The sequence below is a fragment of the Urocitellus parryii genome, unplaced genomic scaffold (genome assembly GCF_045843805.1).
Source record: "Urocitellus parryii isolate mUroPar1 unplaced genomic scaffold, mUroPar1.hap1 Scaffold_67, whole genome shotgun sequence".
NCBI classification, from domain to species: Eukaryota; Metazoa; Chordata; class Mammalia; order Rodentia; family Sciuridae; genus Urocitellus; species Urocitellus parryii.
The window spans coordinates 308,471-324,891 of record NW_027554122.1 but is presented as its reverse complement, the minus strand read 5'-3'; the positions used below and the strand labels follow the sequence as shown (position 1 = coordinate 324,891).

General features: G+C 50.1%; 2 pseudogenes; one reads left to right on the top strand and one right to left on the bottom strand.

Annotated features, from left to right (window-relative positions):
- The first annotated feature begins 574 nt into the window (after nucleotides 1-574).
- On the top strand, nucleotides 575-3,161 carry LOC144252928 (rho-related GTP-binding protein RhoC-like; annotated as a pseudogene).
- Nucleotides 3,162-4,209: 1,048 nt separating this feature from the next.
- On the bottom strand, nucleotides 4,210-15,933 carry LOC144252917 (helicase MOV-10-like; annotated as a pseudogene).
- Between the last annotated feature and the right edge of the window lie 488 nt (nucleotides 15,934-16,421).

Here is a 16,421-nt window from a genome sequence, read left to right as displayed (position 1 = left end):
GGGGCTTTATAAATATTCCTTCTCTTACCTATCAGCCTCCCAGTAAGTGGTTCTGCTAGTATCTGGTTTTGTAGAGGGACTCCTTATTTTTGACTAGGCAGGCGTGACTCAAGCCAAGGGACAATCTGTTCTAGATTATACCTTAGCAGTTATTAAACCTTAAATGTATCAAATCTTGTTACAAATGAAATCTGTCTCATGACTCCAATATGCAAAGCAGATAAAGGCTGGCTTTTCTGGAGGCATCCCTGAACACCTTGCTGAATGTTTCCCTTCAGTTGAGTGTATAACTTTGAAAGTCGTTTTCTGGTTCCCAAGTGGGTTCTTTCACCTCCCACTGCTATATTTTAACCCATTGGAGAAGACCTGTCCCTGCCCCAGAAATTAGGAATCTTAAACTCTGTTTCTTACAGGATTGGTGCTTGGCAAGAATGTGCCGAAGCAAGCCCCCTTTTCTGTTTTCTCTTCCTTTGCCCAGGTTTGTGGAGAGGTTTTGGAGGTCACAGAGCAGTTTTTGTACTACTAGTTTTTTTTCCCCCAAATCCCTACTGCCTCTTGTTTGCCAGCCCCAGCCATGGCTGCAATCAGAAAGAAGCTGGTGATTGTGGGGGATGGTGCCTGTGGAAAGACCTGCCTCCTCATTGTCTTCAGCAAGGATCAGTTTCCAGAGGTCTGCTTCCCTACTGTATTTGAGAACTATATTACAGACATTGAGGTGGACAGCAAGCAGGTAAGGCCAAGAGCCCTTTCCTATCCTGCCTTGGAACCCTGTTCCTGGTCATGTAGTATGTCCTTCCTTACCACTCTCTCACATCTTTGTTTTATTTTCCTGTGGGAACAAGTAAAATTTGAGAAATGAAACTGCACTTTTAGAAAACCTGGATATATTCACGTGTGGTGGTACATGCCCATCATGCCAGCTACTCAGGAGACTGAAGCAGGAAGATTGATCACAAGTTTGAGGTCAGTGTGGGCAACTTATCCAGACCCTATCTAAAATAAAAAGGGCTGGAGTGTGGCTTATTGGTAGAGTACTTGCCTAGCATGTGTGAGGCTCTGAGTTAATCCCCAGTACCCCAAAGAAAACCTGGATATATCCTCTGGTTCTACCACATACTCGCTTTGTAATCAGGGCCAAGTCCCTTTGCTTCTGGGTTTAAACTCCCCACCACCACAAAATGGTGATGATGGCATGACTTACCCTAAAGGAGTGTGAGAATTAAAGTGGTATTCATGATAGCAATTCATTTGAGATCACAAAAATCAAACACATTTTAGTAATTTTTGTGGGAGAGGGGTTACTAGGGGTTGAACCCAGCAGCACTTTGCCACTAAACTACATCCCCAGCCCTTTTTACTTTTTTAAACAAATTGAGACAGCATCTTGTTAAGTTCCCCAGGATGGCCTTGAACTTGGCAATTCTTCTGCCTCAGCCTCACACATAGCTGGTTTATAGGTATGCACCAGTACACCCAGTTTACATCTTAGAACTTTAAAGAAAAACTCAATTGAGTTTGTTATGACTGTGATTAATATGGTGCCTTGCACACAGCAGGACCAGTGGTTTGAGAGGATCTCTGGGTAGTAGGTTGGGGCCCTTGGGGTCAGCTATGCATTGCCCGTTTGTCAGGTGGAACTGGCTTTGTGCGACACAGCAGGGCAAGAAGACTATGAATGTCTGCAGCGCCTCTCCTATATGGACACAGATGTCATCCTCATGTGCTTCTCCATTGACAGCCCTGACAGCCTGGGTGAGGACTTTGGAAAGAGGGGGTGGAGACGCTTTGGAGTCAGCCATCTTCAGAGGCTGTGGGGATGGAGTCACAAGGGCCACACATTCTCTGCTGGCTCCTTTGTTGTGGCATCTCCGGTGTTTGGAAGGGCTTGGGGGAGGATATGCTACAAGGGACGGGGTTTTGAGGTATGAAGGAGACCATCAGCCTCAGACTGCTATGGGAAGGAAGACCAGTGCTCACATGCTTAAGCCAAGGTACCTGTTGGGACATGTCTGTGCAGAAAACATTCCTGAGAAGTGGACCCTGGAGGTGAAGCACTTCTGCCCCAACATGCCCATCATCCTAGTGGGGAATAAGAAGGACTCGGGCAAGATGAGCATACCAGGAGAGAGCTGGCCAAGATGAAGCAGGTGGGAGGGGCTGCCTGATTGGGAACCGTGGGGAGGAAGGTGCCCTCTGAGGGGTTGCAGGCTGGGGCAGAAAGGAGCTCTCTCTTCAGCCAACTGTCCTGTGTTAAGCAGTCATAGTGATATCTACCTCTTCCTCTCCCATGTGTGTGCCCTGCTAAGAACCAGAAGGAACCTCAGTATCAAATCAGATGATCATAGAATGAAGTGACTTGTCCAAAGTCACTTGGCATTTTCATTTATTCCAGTTTATTATTCTGTCTTTGGAATTGGGGCTACTAAGATGAATAAGGAAGTCCTTGTCCATGGGGAGACAGCTTATGTTTCACTTAGGGTATGCAGACTGCACCATCAGTGTACCTGGGAAGGAAGGGCATCATCAATGGCTGAAAAAAGGCTTAGAGGGCAAGGGAGCTGGCTTATTCAGGGTCTCACTAAGCGGTCCACTGACCAGAGGAAGAGTTTATTATAGGAAGCTGCCAGGGTATGGAATAGAGACTATCTTGAGAGGATAATTATATAAGGCAAGGTTTTAAAATGGAAACAGCAGGCACAGGATGGGTTGGAGGGATGATGGAGAAGGTAGGTCATTTAGGAGGTAGCCTACACACATTTAGGCAAAACATATGTGGACCATAGGGTCTGCGATTTGGTGGGAGAGGAGGGGCTAGTCTGGGGACAACTTTGAATGTAAATATGAGGTTTAGATCTCTGCCTGGGGCAGCCCGGGCCTGGATGCTTTGTGGGCTCAAGGCTGGAGGAGGTATTTGTTATAGTTACTATACTTATGGGTGATGTGGTGAGAGGTGCACCTAGCCACCAGCTTCCTCTGCCTTATCTTCTGTCTTCTCAGGAACCCGTCCGATCTGAGGAAGGCTGGGATATGGCAAATCATATCAGTGCCTTGAGTGCTCCACCAAAACCTATGAGGGAGTGCCAGAGGTTTTCGAGATGGCCACTCGAGCTGGCCTCCAGGTCCACAAGAATAAGCACCGGAGGGGCTGTCCCATTCTCTGAGATCCCCACGGCTCCTGATGCCACCTTTCTTCACAGGGGCTTAGGGATCACCCACCTGCCCTTGAGCTCCACCCTTAGGACTCCATGCTGAAGGCTCCTTTTTACAGTTCCCTCATGCCCAGGACTGCATCGTTTTCCTAGCCCCCAGAGTGGTGGCAGGCCTGCCCTCCCTCCCTGTCTTCTGGGAGCTGGGCCTGTGGCCTGCCCTTCTTGAGCAGTCCCTCTCCCTGCTGCCTTGGTCCAGGGGTAGGGCTCTTGCTCCCTTTGGCCCTCCCCAGAGGATGGTCACACACTAGCACTTTATATACTTCTGGCTCAGAGGAGCATTTCTAGGGTAGGTGGATTGGGGTTTCTCCTTTGGGCAGGGGCCTTGTCTCTGACTGCACTTGGTGGGGGGCATAAATAAAGGCCACAGGTTCCTACACGTGTGTGGCAGCTTCCTGTTTCCTTTGTCTGGTTCCTATCTTGGCTACAAGCCCAGAGTCCCATCTCTCTCTTCATTTCCAAGTTGCTTGCCAGACTGGCCCCCTGTTGGCAAAGGCAGGAAGTGGAAGTGTGGAGTCTTAGAGCAGAGATGAGGTCATGCCTGGCTTAGCCTGGGAGGCGGGTGAGGGGCATGGTCTCTAGCCTGGACTAAACTTAGAAACCGGTGGGTGGCTTCCCTGCCCACTGAGTTTCCTCCCCTGGACATGGAGGCTGTGAAGAGATGTGGCCCTGGACAGGGTGTGACAGTCTCACCCTCTTGCAGGTCAGCTTGGGGACACAGGAAGCTGGGGCCAAGATGAGGAGACACCATCAAGAAACTTTTGCATAGAACAAGATTTTTTGTTTTCAGAGTTTTTCTTCCTTCCCCTTCCCCCATAACAATGCTAACAAGCAGCTTGATGTGTCATTCTCCCCAGGAGTGGAAGGGTGGAATTGCTTGGTTGTAAACACCATCCCCCAGCCTTTCTGTCCCTTAGAGGGGCAGCTCAGCTGGGTTCTGGTTCAGGGTTGGGTGCAGCGGGCTAAGGCTTGTCTTGGTGTGAGAAGGCAGGCAGCTGTGTCTTCAGAGCTCATTCCTCCACTCGGGCTCCACTTGCAGGGACAGCCCCCTTCACTCTCCCACTCCTGGGGGAGGTAGTCATGACCATGGGGACCTAGAAAGAAAGGAGGTATGCTTTGTCTTCTTTACCTTCTCTTCCACCACTGTCCCCTGCCTGGCCCACCCTGGCCCAGCCATACCTAAGGTAGAGGGGCTGAGCTTGCTCAGATCTTGAAGTAAGTTCTGTCCGTTCTGTAGGTCCAGTTTGGCAGGAAAAGGACACCCTGTATACCCTCTGTTTTCTTTACAGAACTCCAGGAATCTGTGGGGTACAGAGGTGTTGGCACACAGAGCTGTGCAGGCCTGGATGAGGAGTACCAGCATAGGCTGGAGGCCAGGCCTGGGTCCTGCCACATCTGAGCTTTGGTTGCTCAAGCTCTAAATGTCAGCTCACTTACAAATACGATGGAGGTTTTATGAAGATTAACTGATCCTGAGGATTGAGCCATAAGCAGGTAGTAATGAAGATACAGCTGCCTAAGCTGGGGCTTGTGGCCACCATGAAGGATTACAGGGCAGGAATGCTCACGCTTTCCAGTCAGGGTCATGGCCCAAGAGAATGGGGTTGCCCACTATGATGAGCAAAGCTTTGGCCCAGGTCACAGCCACGTTTAACCTCTGGAAGGAAGAAGTGGTGGGGTCATGGGAAGGAAGGGCCAGAGGAAGGAAGAATTACTGCCACACCCACCAGCCCTCCAACCTTGGGGTTCTTAAGGAAACACAGGTTAAAGTGCAGATCCAACTGCACAAATCTCTGCTTCACACAGTAGAGATAAAGACCACGCTGCGTTCTTGGCCTTGGAATTCTTCCACAGAGCCCACCTAGAAGAGATAGAGGCAGGGCTTGATAATAGGTGGGTTCAAGGGGAACTTAAGGAACGTCTGCCCCATGGCACTTGAGCTGCAAGGAGGGTACACTGGGCAATTGTCGATCAGTGGGTGAGTGCTTCTACAGGGGACAGGAGGCATTCTCTGGAAGCACAAGCCTCAAGAGTGAAGCTAACTCTGGGATCGAGCCTGTAAAGCCATCAGAACAAAGCAAACAGTGTTGCAAAGAATACAATAACTACAAACAGTGTTTCTGAAACTTTCCTGGAGATAATCAGCAAGTACTTGTTAAGACTATAGAACCTTGGGCCCTAACCCAGACCTCCTGATCAGAATTTTCCAAGGCAGATGTCTCCAAATCTCAAAAGAGTAGATTTCAGGCTTGCACCTGAGGAGCTGCAAAAAATACTAGTGCCCTGGCTCTGCCCGGAGATATCAGTGTTAATTGGCCCTGGCAGTATTAAAAGCACTCCAGGTGATTTTTCTCTGTACTAAGAGTTTCGAATCACCATCTCAGAGCAAGTGTTAAGCTACTGAGGGTGGAGATGAGGTGAAAATATCACATGACAGGCGGGGGTAGGCTGTGGCATTTGGACTTCATTCTTAGGGCAAAGACCTCAAAACTGCCCAATCACAGTGACATGGGAAGTTGTTAAACATGCAGGCTTCCTGATCCCATGCCAGAACTATAAGCTGGAGCTTTGAGGAGCAAGAGGATGGGGAAAAACCCAGTTCTCTCCAAGGCAGTGGAGGTGGGACAGAGACATGGGCCAGACTGAAGCAGTGGCACAGGAGTTGAGGTCTCTGATTTTGGAAAAAGAAGGGTACAAAGAATGTGAGAGTGAATGTGAAGTAGTGTGTCACCTTCAAGTCCTTTATGTCATCCAGTCTCCAAAGCTCCCTGTCAAGTTTGGTGATGCAATAATGGATTTTTTCCACCTGGAATGAAGGGAAAGGCATCTTTCTCTGATGCAGTCACCTCAATTCAAGAGGAACCAGGCAGAAAGGAGGCCAGAGAGCTGGGGAGCAAAGAGGGAGGAGGCGGCTGAACTCTGCACTCTTCTGAGATATAGGGCCAGCAGAGGCCAGGGCTGTTCGAGAGGTATCACGTGGGGGAGGACCCATCCTTGCTGGGAACTGAGGGCCTTACCTGCTTCCAGTATGGTGAGATGACTCCAATGCTTCGTTGGCTCAGGCGGGATTTCCCCTTCTTAGAGGAAGGGGCCAGGAGCAGCTTCAGGTAGGAGGTCACCATGGCAGCCTCTTCAGGGTTGAAGAAGGATGGGCTATTGCACTCATGCTCATCTTTGCCCATCACACCATGAAAGATGATGGGAAATCCCTGGACACAGGGTTAGAAGAAACCCTCAGCTGGACTTCCCTGCTTCCCTTCCCTCCCACTCCAAAACCCTTGCAAGCAATAAGGAAGCTTAGGCCAAGGTGACAACTGGAGGGACCCCTGGTGTCCAGTCGAGCCTTTTCCTACCTTCAGTAAACAATCAAGATATGGGGGTGGGGGCCTGAGTCCTGCTCTGTCCAGCCTCACCTGTTGAGGCAGACCCTCTTAGCAGCAGAAGCACTCTCGATCCACCACATCTGCACAGGCCTGTAGCTCTCCATTGTAGTAGAGTTGGTTGGGAATGTCCAGGATGGTGGAATGGGACCTGAGAGGCAGGAGGGAGGGAGAGCTAGACCAAGGCCTGGATTACTTTTGTCCTGCCCTGAGGGGACAGGCTTTAGGCCCACACATGAGCGTCTTGCTTCCTGCTTCCTTCATAGCAGGACACATTCACCTGCAAGTTCTCCTGCCAGGCATTTCACACCACATAAAGCAGAACTTGTGGGTCCATAGGGATCCAGTGACCAGTGAAATTATTATTATTTTTTCAAATTACTTTTAAAAACTAAGATTTGCCAGGTATGGTGGTGCATGCCTGTAATCCCAGTGGCTTTGGAGGCAGAGGCAGGAGGATGACCAGTTCAAAGCCAGTAAGACCCTGTCTCTAAAAAATACAAAATAGGCCTGGAGATGTGGCTTAGTGGTCATGTGCCCAGTTCAATCCCTGGCACACCCCATCCCTCAAAAAAAAAAGAAAGAAAGAAAAAAAAAACTAAGAAATTAGGGACTCAGCTTTCAATTTTGCCAAGGAAGGTCAGTATAAAAACAATGTATCACTTCCCATTACCCTTATTTGAGATAATATGTTAAATCCAAAAATAAAAGTAGTAAAAACACAATAACATTTCCTTTCTGCAACTGTCCTATTGGTACTCATCCAAGCATTTTTAATGTCTAAACTTATTCAGTAAAAGAAGTATATAAACAGAGTGTGGTTCTGTGTGCTTGTAGGTCCAGCTAGCTATTCAGGAGGCTGAGGCAGGAGGACTGGCTGAGGTCAGCCTGGGCAACAAAGAGACTCTTAAAAAAAACAAAACAAAACAGGGCTGGCTATGTAACTCAGTGGTAGAATTTTTGCCTAGCATGTGTGAGAGCCTGGGTTCAATCCCCACCACTGCAAAACAAACAACCCTGCCTAGCCCTCTAATTTGATAATATTTTTATGAAAAACTTCATTTTCTCATTTCTCCTTGGATTGCCTGGAAATGCCATCTGAGACAGACATCAGACACATCCTGGTGTCTGACCACCCCATATCTAGATAATCTCACTAGTCCAGAATGAAACCACTAGCTAAAGGAGGCCTCCGACCTTCCAGTCTATAGTCATTTCTGCATCACAGAGGTGCAGAGCACCAGGAATGCAGACCAGAGCCTCCTGCGCAGTGGGTGTGAAGGCATGGGCTAGCAGTGGAGGGAGATGAGGGTGTGGGCATACCTGTAGTTTCATAGCAGCTTGGTTATGAACTGAGGTGATGAACTTGGTCATAGCCATCAGGGCCCTTCTTGTACAGGGCATTGTAGGTGAGCAGCCGTTCCAGCAGCGAGTACCCCAGCCCATACTTCTGTGTCAGTGGGGACTGCAGCACAGGTCCCAGCTGTCGAGGGTCTCCAGCCAGTACCAGTTGCCCTCCTGGATTGCCTGTTTCCTTAACTTCCATCAGTCCTAGAAGGCAAGGGTGGAATGAGGAGAAAGGTACGTGATGGGATCTCCCCATGCAGGGTGGCACACCTGCACCCCACCCTGAGCCACTCACCTGCTATGGCCACCAGACTCTCAGGTTCCATGCAGTGGCCAGCATCATCAATGAAGATGTGTGTGAAGAGATGGATGGGAAACTGGGCTGATACCAACCTGGGAGGTGTCAGGCCAGGCAGGGTCATCCCCAGGCACCCAACTACCAAACCTGAATGCTCACCCAATCTGGTCCCTCACTCACCCACTGAGAACCCTTCCCCATCTTCCCAGCCCACTACACTTTTATTTACACACACACTACCCACCTGCTGGCCATGATGAGTGGTAATTAAGACTCAGTATTTCTGCAGTTCCTTCTTGGCAGGAAACTCATACTCCCCCTTTTTCGCATCCCTGTTACACTAGGGCTGTGGATTGTGAAGCAACATGAGGCATCAGCTTGGCTCTACCCATGTCCCCCCTCACTTTGGCACTGGGCCACTTTATAGACAAGAAAACGGAGGCCCAGGGAGGGTTCTTACCCACCCAAAGGTGAGTAACCAAGTCTCCCTAGTTTTCTGGTTTACCCTTAGAGTCTCCCAGACATCTGCCATCGCTTGACCCTCTGCACTTCCCTTACCTTAATGTCCTCAGGTACCATGCCGATCTCCCTACTGGGGGCCAGGAGGCAGCAGATGGAGCTGGGAAGGTGGACCCAGAGCCACTGACAGAGAAGGTCAGCACCCGAGTTGGACGGAGCTCAGGCTAGGATGTGAGCTTTGGGCAAGTGCTTCACCACCTGAGATGCGGACAGGTAGAGTATGAGAAGCAGTTTCCTAAACTCTGGTGACTCACACTGGGGCAGTGCAGCATCTGCCTCCCACAGCCAAGGGAGGCAGTGATATAAAATACAAGTTCTATCCTGGAGCCCTGCTAGTCCAATTAGCACTTTGATGTGGGACAACAACTGCAATAAAACACACAAGTCTATGAATACCGAAATGCAAAAAGTCACTGCAAGAGCCACACAGTGCCCAACCTACCCAACAGTGCTCAACAGCCACACTGACTCTAGCTCCCCACTTTAAAAAAAAAATGTAGTTGTAGATGGACAGAATGCCTTTATTTTATCCGTTTATTTTTATGTGATGCTAAGGATTGAACCCAGTGGCTCACCCATGCTAGGCAAGTGCTCTGCCACTGAGCTACAGCCCCAGCCCTCCCCACCTCCTTTTGATGGCTGCTGAGAAACAAGAACTTTCAGGGAGATGAAGGAAATCAGAATTTGGGGAAAAAAGCTCCATCTGGGGGAGTCAAGGATATAGGTCCTAGGTTTATCCTCAAGCCTCACCTGCTTAATGGCCTCCACTAATGTGACAGTCTTGCCAGTGCCTGGAGGCCCAAAGATGATGTAGGAGGCTGAACGTGTGGTGTCCATAACGATGTGCTTTAAGGCCTGCAGCTGCTCTGGGTTTGACTACAGACTCCGGTCATACAGCCTGGCAGGGAGGCTAGGAATCCGAACTTCAACTTATCCAGAATCCCAGAGGCCTCTAGGACTCCATCCTCAAGCCCCACACTCCAACCAGCACTGGAGTCCCCTGCCCTCCATCTCACTTGAGCTTCACATCTGAGGGCAGCAGCGGGACCCCACGGGAGGCCACACGAAAAAGCATGGACCACAGCAGCCTGCGCCCTGTCAGTTCCAGGGCCCGATGCTGGACCCGCAAGGGCTGGCGGTTGAAGGTGAAGTTCACCTTGAAGGTCAGCCCATCCACAAATCGGCTCAGGAGGGTTTGGATAGGGAGAAAGGTAGAGGAGCTCCAGTTAGATGGGCCAGACAGTAAAAAGCCAGGACCTCCCTCCACCTCCTTCTGCTCCACTCCCTCTTTCCAAGACTTCCATAAAAGCTCCCTAGGAGAGGTAGCTGCTGGAGTAGCTCAGAGTTCCCTGGAAGAAAAGCCCCTGCCCTGTGCTTGGGATCCACTCATCTTAGGAGAAAGCCTCTCGTCTCCCCTGGCCTGAGGGAGAAGACTGAAGAAGGGTTCCCACAACACCCACCTCATGGAAAAGCTCAGTTTGACATGGTCCAGTTCCACTTTGTGCATGAAGCCCTTATAGGTGATGGGGTCCTCCTGCTGTGTCTCAGAGGACAGAAGGGAAAACAGGTGGTCCCCCCGCAGCACTGAGGGGTGGCTCTCAGTCACACCAGGAACCTACAGGGTGTGAACGTAAGCAAGCTTCTGTCCCAAGCATGGTCACTGAAGGACCCAACCCCCAGGCTCTCTAGACCTCTGAGGGACGAAAACTGAGGCTCTGGCCTTCTAACCCAAGACTCAGAGAGCTGCATTTTCCCTGTCCCCCTTCCTCTCCCACCAGACAGGAGTTGTGGGGAGAGGAAGGAGACAACCTTCCCCAGCTGCTCACAGGTGCAGAACTCCAGGGTGCTAGTTTAAGGCCTGGCAGCCGCTTCCCACTCTACTCAGCTGCCCTCTCACCAGCTCAGTTCTACTCTGCCTTTAAAATATTGTTAAAACTCATCTCCTGTAGTCATCTTGCCCTGATCATCCTTGTTCTCTCTTCCCACCTGCATTTGTGTGGAGAAATTCATTCTCGTGGGTAATTCTGGTCTAAGGTACACACATTCAAAATCTGTGTGCTAGAAAAGGGCTTAAGAATTTTCCAGTCCAGCTCTATGCTTTTCAGATAAGGAACCTATGGCTCCGAGAAAGCAAGGATCTTGCCCAAGATCACACAGCCAGTAGTAGCAAAGTCTAGATTAAAACCCCAATGTCCTGCTCTGACACCATTTTGGGCAAAGGATGCCCACCCTACCCCTTGCTGACCCCTCTGGGACAGGAACCATTTCATCCTTCTTCTAGTTTGCCCTGTATTTAGGAATGGCCTATAGAGGTTGGCTGACTTGAGCCTGCCCTCCCTGAACCTGATCTGAGCCCCAACCTCCAGAGTGAGCAGCCTGGGGTTCTGGTCCACGGAGTCCCAGGTCATGGGCACCGATTCCAGGTCATAGTGCCGGATGTCGTGTTCCATCTGCAGCTCCTCCAGGTGCAGCAGCAGTCAGAGTTTCACCTCATAGTTCCTCCACGTCAGGGCTGTCTCCAGCTGGGCCCTGGCAGTGATGGTTGGGGGATGAAGTGGGAAGGGCAGGAAAGGGACAGGTCAAGCACCCCCATGACCAGAAGCATCTACCCTCTCCCATTTGCAACTAGGAACACACCAGGAATTAGAGAAGACCAGAAGGACAGAGAAATGGATTGGGTCAGAGGCCTTGAAGAAGGGAGCCCCAAGTCTTGCTTCCTCCAATGTCCTTGACCCAACCTCAGACCTGACTTGGGTATCCATGGTAGATCTTATGGCGGAAACATTCTCCCCCAGATCTTCCTTCCATGACTCACACCCTAACCTCATTCAAATGTCATTCTCTGTTCAAATGTCACCTCCTCAAAGAGGTCAGGACTGACTGCTCTCTGTAAAACATCACCAATTCATCCCCTTGTCCTGCTTTGGTTTTACTTTAGCATTACTTGAGTTCTTCAAAGCACTCACCACAATATGGAATGTACAAGATAAAATAAAAGAAATGATCAGTGCTCACTGTTCCCCACCATAATGGGCAAGGCCCATTTGGAACAGCACCTGGCAAGTGGGCATGCTCAGCAAGGGTGAACGAATAGAGCCTGGGAGGCTGGACAGACATCCAAAGCAACAGGCAGGGGCCAGCAGGGAGAGAGGACGGGAGTGGGGTACTGAGGGGAGGCACTTACTTGATCTCAGCAATCTCCTTTGAGGCAGTGAAGATACTTGTTCCCTGAAGAAGGATGGGGAGCAGCTACCTGAGGCATGGGGGTGGATAGTAGGTCCCCAGTTCCATACTTAGCTTCAAGTCATAGCCTTTAGCACTGCAGAAGTGGGGGGGAAAGCTGTCATTAACATTGAACTTGTCACCTTCAAGACTCTGGGAATGCCCCTCTGTGGAGGATGCACAAGGACCCCTGTGATGCCATTGCCAAAGGGTGGTCGGCAGCCTCTGCCCAAGGACATGGAGCTCACTAGCTCATGTGGCTGCTCGGTCCATGGCTGGACCAATTTTGGAAAGCCCAATACTTGGAATATTTTTAAAAATATTATTTATAATACATTTTCATTATTAAAAAAGAATCTGGCATAAAATTATAATAACATTTTTACCATCCTGAGACAGCCAATGTTAATTTTTGGGGGCATGCAGGCTTCAAGATTAATTATATATATATATATATATATATATATATATATATATATATATATATATATATATATATATAGTTTTTGTTTTGGGGTACCAGAAATTGAACCCAGGGGCACTTTACCACTCAGCAACATCCCCAGCCAGCCCTTTTTAATTTTGGTTTTGAGACAGGGTCTCAGTAAGTTGCATAGGGCCTCACAAAGTTGCTGAGGCTGGCTTCAAACTTGTAATTCTTCTGCCTCAGCCTCCTAAGTCACTGGGATTATAGGCATGTGCCACTGCACCTGGCACCTATATATTGTTAACAAAAACTGAACAATTATCTAACTGTGAAAGTCCTACAGTATTTTTTAACTAGCTAGCTATGTCGAAAAGATGTTTACACATGAGTCCATTCGCATGACATGTCCAGCATAGGGAAATTTATGGAGACAGAGTGAGTGGCTGCTAAGCACTGAGCAGGTGGGTGAGTGATAAAAGGGTGGTAGCTGAAGGGTATTGGGTCTCTCTTCTTTGGCATAATAAAATGTTCTAAAACTGACTGTAATAATGGTTGCACATATCTGTGAACATACTAAAAAAATCACTGACCTGTATGATATGTGAATTATTTCAGTAAAGTTGTTTTAAAAAAGAGAGAGATCTGGGTGCGGTGGTGCATGCCAATAATCCCAGCACCTCAGGAGGCTGAGACAGAAGGATCAAAAGTTCAAGGCCAGTCTCAACAACTTAGCAAGACCCTGTCTCAAAATAAAAAGGACTGGGGCTATAGCACAGTGGTAAAATGTCGCTGATTTCAATTCCCAGTACTACCAATTTTTTTTTAATTTAAAAAGAGAAGAGAGGGGGCTGGGTAGAACATGGGCTTAGCATGCATGGTTTTGATCCCCAATGCTATGAGAGAGAGAGAGAGAGAGAGAGAGAGAGAGAGAGAGAGAGAGAAAGAGAGAGAGAGAGAGAAAGAGCGAGAGAGAGAGAGAGAGAGAGAGAGAGAGAGAGAGAGAGAGAGAGGTGTGTGTGTTGGTCTATAATGGGCTGCCTGATAATTCATTACACAGTGAAAACACTTCTTAAAAAAATGATTTCATACTGTCCTTGTTCCTGCTACTCTCCTGCAATTTGCTTCCTAGGCAGAAAAATTTTTCTGAGCCCAGAGGAGGGAATAAAGGGGCCCCTGGTTCCCAGCTCTGGGCTTTTCCCAAGGGCCCACACTGTTGTGATAAGGACATGCCAAGACTCATCAGGTCTGGACAGAGGGCTTATAAGTCCTTCCTCTATCCAGTTGGTCAACACAGGGTTTCCAGTGATCTAGGTGCACTTGATGGGAGTTGTGGGCTTCAATTGTGCAGCCAGAGGGCTGTGGGCGATGGCAGCCAAGAAACGGGAAATGTAGAAAGTGCCAGCTCCTTCTGAACCAGACTCCCCAGGTCCCAGAAGCTCCCAGAGCACCTTGGCTGGGAAGTAGCCCACAAAGCTCGTCTTACATTGCACATGCAACTCATAGCATTCACCTGCAGGAAGAAAGTTGAGTGAATGGGAGGGGGGAGGGAAGGCAGGGACCCTCCCACCAACATGCTGACCCCGACACTACCCAGCCAGACCCATCCCAAAAGGACAGCCACAGTGTGTGCTCCAAAGCTGCAGCCCTGCTAGGACAAGCCCTGCCCACCAGAGTTCTTCCCTTTGGAAAGCTACTCACCGGGGCCCAGCAGGCAGGGCAGCTTCTGGTCATCATAGTAGAAGGCAAACTGGGGTGTCCAGCAGAAAGGGAAGAGGTGACTGAGGGTAGCAGATTTGTTTCCTCTGTTCCGGAGCCTCAGGGTCAGCACCTCCTTGTGGTTCAAATCCAGGCAGATAAGGAGCTGCTCATCTCGTGCTTTATGGGGCCCCTGGACTTCCACGTCCACCCCATGCTTCCCGTGAAGATACTCAGCCCTGGGGAGAGTGGGAGTCAAGGGTGGGGGCCAGGGCAGGAGGGGCCTGGGCTGGGGGATGCCCTGGGGAGAGTGCCAGCCATGCTCCCACCCGCAGCCAAGCCCCCCACCTGCTTCCCCCATTCCTTAAGGAAGAGGCCTCCCCACAACCTGAGCAAACTACTCTTTTCTTGGTTAGACAGCCCCTTCCCCCATGCCCTGAGCACCCCTCACAAGCAAGTGTGTGTGCACCAACAAACACACACACACACACACACACACACACACACGAACACACACCTGTCATAAAAGTTCTTGGCTAGCAGTGACTTGTGGTGCTTGCTGATATCTGAGCTCAGCTTCATTCTCTTTTCTGGGAGCCGCGAGTCAGTCCAGTGGTCCAGTTTGAAGACCCTGACCCGAGTCTTGGTGACAGATTTGCCTTGAGAAGCACTCAGACTGAACCCAGAGATTCCAGTGTGTGACCACAGTGCAGCCTCTGAGGCTCCCAGGGCAGCCTAGGGGAGGGGACAGGTCTCCCAAAGATGAATGGGCACTACCCAGGCAAAAGAGGGAGGGCACAGTGAGTCAAGGTGAGGGGGTGTGACCTTGCTACCTGGGCCGTTACTGCACCTCTGGGAGCCTCGCTTCCCTCCGTTATGAAATGGGAATGGCAGAGCTGGGGATGTGGCTCAAGCGGTAGCGTGCTTGCCTGGCATGCGTGCAGCCCGGGTTCGGTCCTCAGCACCACATACAAACAAAGATGTTGTGTCCCCCGAAAACTAAAAAATAAATATTAAAAAATTCTCTCTCTCTTTCTCTCTCTCTCTCTCTCTCTCTCTCTCTCTCTCTCTCTCTCTCTCTCTCCCACACACACACACATCTCTCACTCTCTCTTAAAAAAAAAAAGAAATGGGAATGGCAAGGCTTGCCTCTTTTAAAGGTTGCTGTGATCCTCACCCAAGATAGTAGCATTGCAGCAAGCCACTTAGCCCAGCACCTGGCACATAGAAGACCTCAGTAATAGTGAGTGATGATTAGTATCACATAAAGTTTGGTTGCACTAAAGTGAGAAGTGCGAGGGGAGTGGCAGGAGGCAGCAGAGGTAGGCAGGGCCCACCTTTCGGGCCGGGGGTGCGTAGGCCCTTACCTGATCTTGAAGTCGGGGTTATAAACGGTTCGCAGCTGCTCGCGATCTGTCTCCATGTCCAGTCCTCGAACGACTAGGAAGCACTGGACCGTCTCCCGGAGCTGCCGGCAGCTGAACATATTGGGCATCGCAGTGGCGGCTGCTGCCCAGGCAGGAGGGTCCGTGGAAATGAAACTGAAAGTCGCCGCCGTGGCTGGAAGTTGGCGGCCCTGCGATGAGGGTGCAGAAGGGGGAAGCTCCCTACCTCTGACCCCCTGCTCCTGCAAGCTCCCTTTCCCCTACCAGGCTTCCCTCCGCCGTTCTTTCCCTACCTGAGCCTTCCCTTCGGTCTCTTCGTCTTATCCCCTCCCTCTCTTCGCATTAACTCTTTCCTAAGGAGTCTGACCCCTCCCTCAGTGCCCTCCCCTTACCCCAAGCTCCCTCCCCTGGCTTCCAGCCAGTATCTGAATGTGGCCATCGCCAAGGGCCCCTAAACAGCCCAGGAGGACCTCTGAACCTCTGCTAGGGATACTTCCTAGCACTGGAGGCTACTCCCACCCTCCACAGCCTCAGGACTTATTGAAAAGCAGAAGTGCTTTGGGTCAGCTGCAGCTAAACTAGGGAAGCTCATCCAGCACCTCCCAGAGACTGGCAGAGACATAAACCAGCACTCCAGCCAAGCGGGAGTCACGCCCCCCTCCCCCATATTCCCTGCTGGGCTCAGATGCAGGGAGGAAGGCATGAGTCAAAGAAGTTTGGGGTGAAAGAACTAGGAGTCTCTGAGATAAAGGTGCGTATATGTGGGAGAGAGGGACAAGGGGTTCTGCCAGGATGAACAGTCATTTTCTTCACCCCACAGGCTTTATTATGTTGAAAGGCTGGTGATTCTTACCCTTGAGCCACATATTTGGGCACTTAATTGCACTCCAGTCTGTATTGCTCTTTAATTGTTAGTAGTATTTAAGTAAGGGTTGCCCCAGT